The 6427-nt window shown below is 39.0% G+C and overlaps 1 pseudogene; it reads right to left on the bottom strand.

Annotated features, from left to right (window-relative positions):
- Positions 1-4929: 4929 nt before the first annotated feature.
- On the bottom strand, positions 4930-5438 carry LOC117021072 (sigma intracellular receptor 2-like; annotated as a pseudogene).
- Positions 5439-6427: the final 989 nt, after the last annotated feature.

Genomic DNA, 6427 nt, shown 5'->3' with positions numbered 1-6427 from the left:
AAAAATGTCCAGCGTAATTATTTGTGAGTTCATTTGCTCACACACCATTTTCCTTCCCAGGCCGGTTTGGTTTGTAAGGAAGTGGACTGACAGATCTCTGACTTTTCTTCTAAAACTTGCATTTGTATTGTGCTGTTTCCCTAATATATAAAGCCTACTTAAATGTATCTAGTCAAAGTCAGATCAAAAGTTGTTGGAGTTGAGATGTGAGAATGATTGATTAAGGTTTGTCCTCAATGATGTAATCTAAAATTAGTTACTGAGGTGAACTTAAAGGTAGCCATCATGCTCTGAGCTCCAATGGGCAGGAGATCCCTCAGTGGCTTACTGTTGGTTATAGTCTTCTGTCTATAGTCCAGACTGAGACCCCTGCTACTCAATGTGAAGTCTGCCGCCCTACCTCTTCGCATCTTCAGTAGCCTGGTTTCTGGTCGGTTTATGTTGTTAGATTTAGCCTCCTTCTTACCTTCCCCTTAATGTTCCAAGCTGGTTTAAGCAGATCTACTTTAATCACATGGTTAAGCCTTCTCTAGTCTAGAGCAGAGACTGGCCAAACAATTTTAAACATCTGAAGCCATAGATATGGCATCAAAAAATTTGAAATTGAAATGGCGTTGAGATTTGATAACCAGGTCCTTTAAAGATATTCCTTAGTTGTTCTTTTTTCCCATAGTATTTTTTATTAGCCAAACACAATGAACTCCCTGTTCAGTGCTTTGTTTTTTTCAAAATAAGCCAGCCATATTACAATACATTGAATGACCTTGTATCAAGAAATATAATGTTTATAATTAAATACAAAGGTATTTATAAAGAGCATTTACTATGCTGAGTTACTTTATGTTTGTAGGCAAAACATCTTGAGGCTGCTGTCATTTCACTGTAATCACAAAGATTTGGAAGTGATTTTTCAGTTAAAATGAGATTTTCGAAGAGAAAGACTGAAACAAAGTTTGTTCCTAAAGTGGGATAGGAAAGGCCTCTGATTTGTATGGAAAGTACTGAAAGAGTTGACTTAAATTATTTGAAGGTCTGAGGATATGTTGAGGTTATTGATCAGAGTCGATATCCGCTTTCAATATTAAGCATCTTTCCTGCCCTCAAAGTGAAGAGGACTTACCTTAGTCTTAAAGTCTGCCTATTGGTATGCTTGAGCTAAAGAAACAATTACTGTTGAGAACAGCCTCTTTGCCGTTTCTGACCAAATTGTTTTGTTTCTTCCATGGCTTCTATGTTAATTACTCGATTTTCAACTCAAAAAAAAGTCCGGGGATACTATTTCTCTTCATTGGTGTGTGGCTAGCCTTCCAAAGACAAAACTGGTCCCATCGTTAAAACATATGACGGGAGAAGTTTGTTTTTGGTTGTTTTTACTTAAAAAAAATTATATGTATCAAAAGAGTAAAAGTATGGTCAACTTTCAATACTAAAACAAACGTAGCTGGAAAAGCAAAGCATACATTTTAATATCGTCACCAGAACCTAGCACGTGGAAAATCTCCTAAATTTCATCATGGGCTGTTTCACACATCAATTCATGGATGGACAGTGTACTGTACATAAATAGTCCATGATGATTGAAGTAGCTAATTAACATACCAATACTAATCCACTTAATATTAGTTAAAGGAGTAGCTTCCCAGAGGAAGAATTATGTTGTACTTGAAGTCATCACTAGTCATTTAAATTGACATTGGACAAGGCATCAGAGGATAGGTGATAGAAAATATACCTTCATCAGCAGAAAGAATGGGTGGAGAGAAGGTGTAAGAAAAAAAGGCAGATTAAAATTCCTCAGAGGTTTATGGTTTCGCATTTATTTTTCTGATTCTGTGAAAATAAAATTTAAATGACATATAATTTTATGTTTTTGGACTTTCATTGTTACCTAATATTACCTAATTTTTCTTCAAATGAAATACATGACGTAGATAACCTGTGGGAGAAATTTGCTGTGGTCTGACAGCTTAATCCACTTGAATGTTCTAAGATATTCTACCTAAAACATGTACATAAAATTTCATGGTATATGTAAATATGATAAATAATATTTTATCAAAGTTTCTGTTGTTAAGGATTCTCTTAAGATTTAGAGGTTTAATCACTTTGTACTCCTCCTCCCTCATTATGGTATACCCCACATGAATTACTTAATTCTAGGCATATATTTCTATTCTTAGACATTTTATTGAAGTCCCCTAGTCAAAAAAAAAAAATCCATATTGGAATGTTAGTGGTAAACCTCAGTTGCATAAATAATGGTGATCCTGTGTAATGAATAATTTAGTCATACTTTAAAAATAATTTGTCATGAGCAACATGTGAGTAAGAAACAAGATGAAGTGCTAGCATATGACTGCTGTCCAGACATTACTATGTGCAGAATGTTGCATTTTATAACACCACTTTGTTAACTACACTTCCTTGTCTTCATAGGCTACCAAATCGGTGGTTTCAGAAAACCATAGCATTATCACACCACTCAAGTCTGAATAGCTTACGTCTGTGTAAATGTAGTTAAATCAGTGGTCTGTATCCAGCAACTAAATCTAGGACCTGGAAATAATGCCAAGGCTGTAGCCAATTCCTGATGTAACGCTAACCAACATCTCTCTAATATGAAGCTGGCACCACCTCTGAGTTTGTGTCCTCTAGCTTGATAGCTATCTCAGTGGTTTTCAGTTAAGGGCGATTTTGTCCTTCCCTCATCCCCGGCTTACATTTGGCAATGTCTGGAAACATTTTTAGTTGTCACACTGGATGGGAGAGTATCTAGTGTGTAGAGGCCAGGAATGCTGCTATACTTCCTACAATGCGCAAGACAACGCCACAAAAAATATCTTCTGACCAAAAATGTCAACAGTACCTAGGATAAGAAACCCTGTTACTAATTCAAGTTTCCTCATCCTTTCATTCAAGTGAAACAAATCCTGGCTAGTGTTAGGCATCCATCCACTTGTTTTAAGCTATGGAAAAGTCTTGTAAAGCAACCAAACTGTAATGAAAAAGCTCTGCCGTTGAAGATCAGAAACTAACAAACTCCGAGAGGGATCTGGCAGGTGACATAACTGACATCAGTGGTTATGGTCTTGTTTGCCACATTCCACCCATTTTAAGGAAGCAGCCATTGTCCACCGCCACGAATTTGTAGTCAGGCAGGAAAAAAGGTCTACTGTTATCAGAGCAGCTAAATTTTAAAAAGAAGCCAGAAACCTAGATTTTTTAAAAAATGTGAAGTCCTCTAAATTTTAATTGTTTCCAATTCTATATTTAAAAGACTGGAAAGTCCAAACAAAATACACCGGATCAAATGTAGTCTTCTGGCCACCAGAGTTTTCCTCTCATATCAGTTCTGATTGTCACGAGCATCTTGCCTCCTCCTTCCCCATCCTTCTCTTTCTCTTCCTTCCTTCCGTCCATTCACTTAACAGACACAAACTGAGCACCTATGATGTGATGGTGCAGGGGATAACTGGGATTATACTAGGATTATAACTAGGAGAACACAGAATTCTCGATGATTCTGAAATGATTAGTTTATCCTTCACTGAGGATCAAACTGAGTCTTCTCTGATTCTTAGTAATGTGTTTTGAATTAATTGATCAACTGATTGGTAGATCTGTTTCCTTTCCCTTAGCAACTTTCCTTATTAAAATGTCAACATATACCTGGGTATCTCATTCTCCAGTTGACCTTTCACAACTCGGAGCAACTCAGGGATGGTGCTTTGGAAATTGAAAGTACTAAATTTAATGGCTTAGAGACATTTTACTCAACAATTCTGTCTCTTTTTTTTATTTTTATTTTCTTGTGGTCAGCAGCTCCCTTTATTTGAACCAGACACTTGAGTCAGATGATACTCCCAATAGAGCAATACAGCTTGTGAGCTGAACAGGCAAAAAGAGGCAACCAACTGGGATCGGTTTCTACTATTTTCCATGTGTGTTCACAGTGTTTTTTTTTTTTTTTTTTTTTTTTGAGTTTGCCTTGTGTATGAATTTAGAGAAAGCTAACGGAACACCAAGTACTAATGTGAAGCGACCCTATATGATGCACACACTGGACATGTCATGCCCAGCTTTGACTAAGATGGGAAGGAATGATGAAACTATTAAGAAGGATGAAGTTATTCAGTAGGAAGCACACTTCCAGGTCAGGTATGAGGCACCTGACTTCTGAGTAAAGCAACTTCTGTCAAGTGATCTATAAAAATATAGAAGACTAAGGTTTGGAAAGAGGATAAACGAGGAGACTTTTTAAAAAGTCTTTTCTACTGGGACAAGCTGTTTAAGACAGAAACAAAACACCTTCCAGTTTAACCTGTTTCTAACTAAAATTCATGCCAGGCTGAACCTTAAGGAAAGCTAAGTTTAAACCCCTTGCAGATTATTTCCCCCATCCTCCCTGCAGGGGGAAAGAAAACATGGTACAGTTTTCAATGAACATTAAAGAGGCATAATTTCAATCTTTAAAATGGCCTGACACATCCCACTATTCATTTTGCTGATTAGCGATATGCTACAGAGAATCATGAGTCGAAGGTTTAGTTACATGTATATTGTGGGTCAAATGACTCATGAACATGCCAAACAGGCCATGTTTCTTGGATGTTTGTCCACTTTCCGGTCTTACGTTCAGTAATCCTGCAATGGAACTGCAATGGGACATGCTGTGAGGTATTTGGCACCACTTCCCTGTAACCTAGCCTGTGTCCCTCTGCCAGCCTCAGATGATCGGTCTGTTTGTGCCAGCGCTTTTTGGAAGGTGACAGTTGGATGAGGCTGCTGCCAGTGTCTTGCTGCTGTGTGTTGCTGCTGGTGTGTTTCAAGTGCTACTGAAGACATGGGTTCTGAGCAGTTTTCCTCGTACTGGATCGAAGAGGAAACTGCCTTCTGGGCATCTCTCCCCTGAGACAATGGTTATTTTTCTCATTTTTTCTTTCTTTTCTTCTCATATTTGTAGTAAAGGCTTCACAACATGAAAAGCAGAAGCATACCAGGGATGAGAAAGTAGGAAGCATAGATAGATATGAGGATTAGTCATACATGGAAAGTCTTCGGTCCTGGTCCTTTGAAACCACTGGCTTTGGAGAAATCCTCAGATAGAAACATGGAGAGAACTGGAATGAGAATTGTCACGGTGTGACCCGAGTAGAAGACTGCAGGGGTGCCGGTCCACTTGCAGCCTCCTTTGACGAAGGCACATGTGACACTGGGAAAGCATGGCAGCGGGAACAAAGCTTGCAAAAAGGGCTTAAACCACGTTGGTGGCACCTGTAGCAGAGGGTCTTTGAAGTCCTTAGGGTGTCACGTGAACAGGTTTCTGAACTCAATGGGGTAGAGTTTGCACGGCAGCACCACCTGCAGGTCCAGAAGCAGGGTGATGGGGACAGGCCCAGCAGCCACTCCAGACCACACCAGGAACACAGAGTCCCCATCATCCTTTCATTGGATCTACAGGGCAGGAGGGCTTCGCTCACTGGGACTGCAGACGTGGGACTCGGCTCCTCCATCTCTTTATTTTTCCTCAATTTTTATTTTTTAACTTATGCCCTTCTTCACTTTTTTACAATTAAATGATTTAAAGATTTAAGCCAGTAAATATTTTTTAAGCACTTTAAAGAATACAAACCAAATCTGGTAGAATGAGAATTTCGTGTTTGCAATCAATGTCATTTGCAGATCCTGCTATCCTGATTTGTGTTTGTTGGGAGCTGTTCTAAGAAACTCATGCCTGATAACTCATTTCATTCTTGCAACAATCCTGGGAGATCATCTTCATTTTGTAGGTGAGGGAACTGAGTCACAGATAGGTTAAGGGAGCTGGTCTGATCATTATCACACTGCTGGTTAAGCGTTGAAGCCAGAATTTGCATCCTAGCTGTCGGGGCAAAGCTCTTGCTCTTCACTATTATGCCATGATGAAAAACCAACAGAATGAATAGGTGCAGTTAAAGCTGAGGTGAGAGGGCAGGAACGGAAGAACACAAATTCTGCACTTCACCCTTTCCAACGAGTCTTTGTAAAGTTTAATCGTTGCTCTTTCTTCAGGCTCTAACACACACACACAAACACACACACACATACACACACTATTTACACGTAGTCAGACATCAGTCCTCTAACAAAGTTTTCATTCTGGATGATTCAGAGCCACAGCGCTGGGTCTGGCAGTAAAGAGATCACGTTTTCCCTTTCTGGCAGTGTGTGTTAACACTGAATCTCCCCCCTCACCCTGCGATGGTGAGAATTCGGTTAAGTGGTTTTTGCCTTCCATACTCTCTTCTAAGTAACCCGATTTATACACAATTTTGTCTTTTAAATCTAACACAATCATCATCAGCAATTGTTTAGCTCAAATCCAGACTACTCTTGTATATTCGTAGATTTTTTTAACAATTACATTTCTCTGCTTGCAAGTTTCATT

The sequence above is a fragment of the Rhinolophus ferrumequinum genome, chromosome 4 (genome assembly GCF_004115265.2).
Source record: "Rhinolophus ferrumequinum isolate MPI-CBG mRhiFer1 chromosome 4, mRhiFer1_v1.p, whole genome shotgun sequence".
Lineage (NCBI taxonomy): Eukaryota > Metazoa > Chordata > Mammalia > Chiroptera > Rhinolophidae > Rhinolophus > Rhinolophus ferrumequinum.
This window is presented reverse-complemented; position numbering and strand designations above follow the sequence as displayed.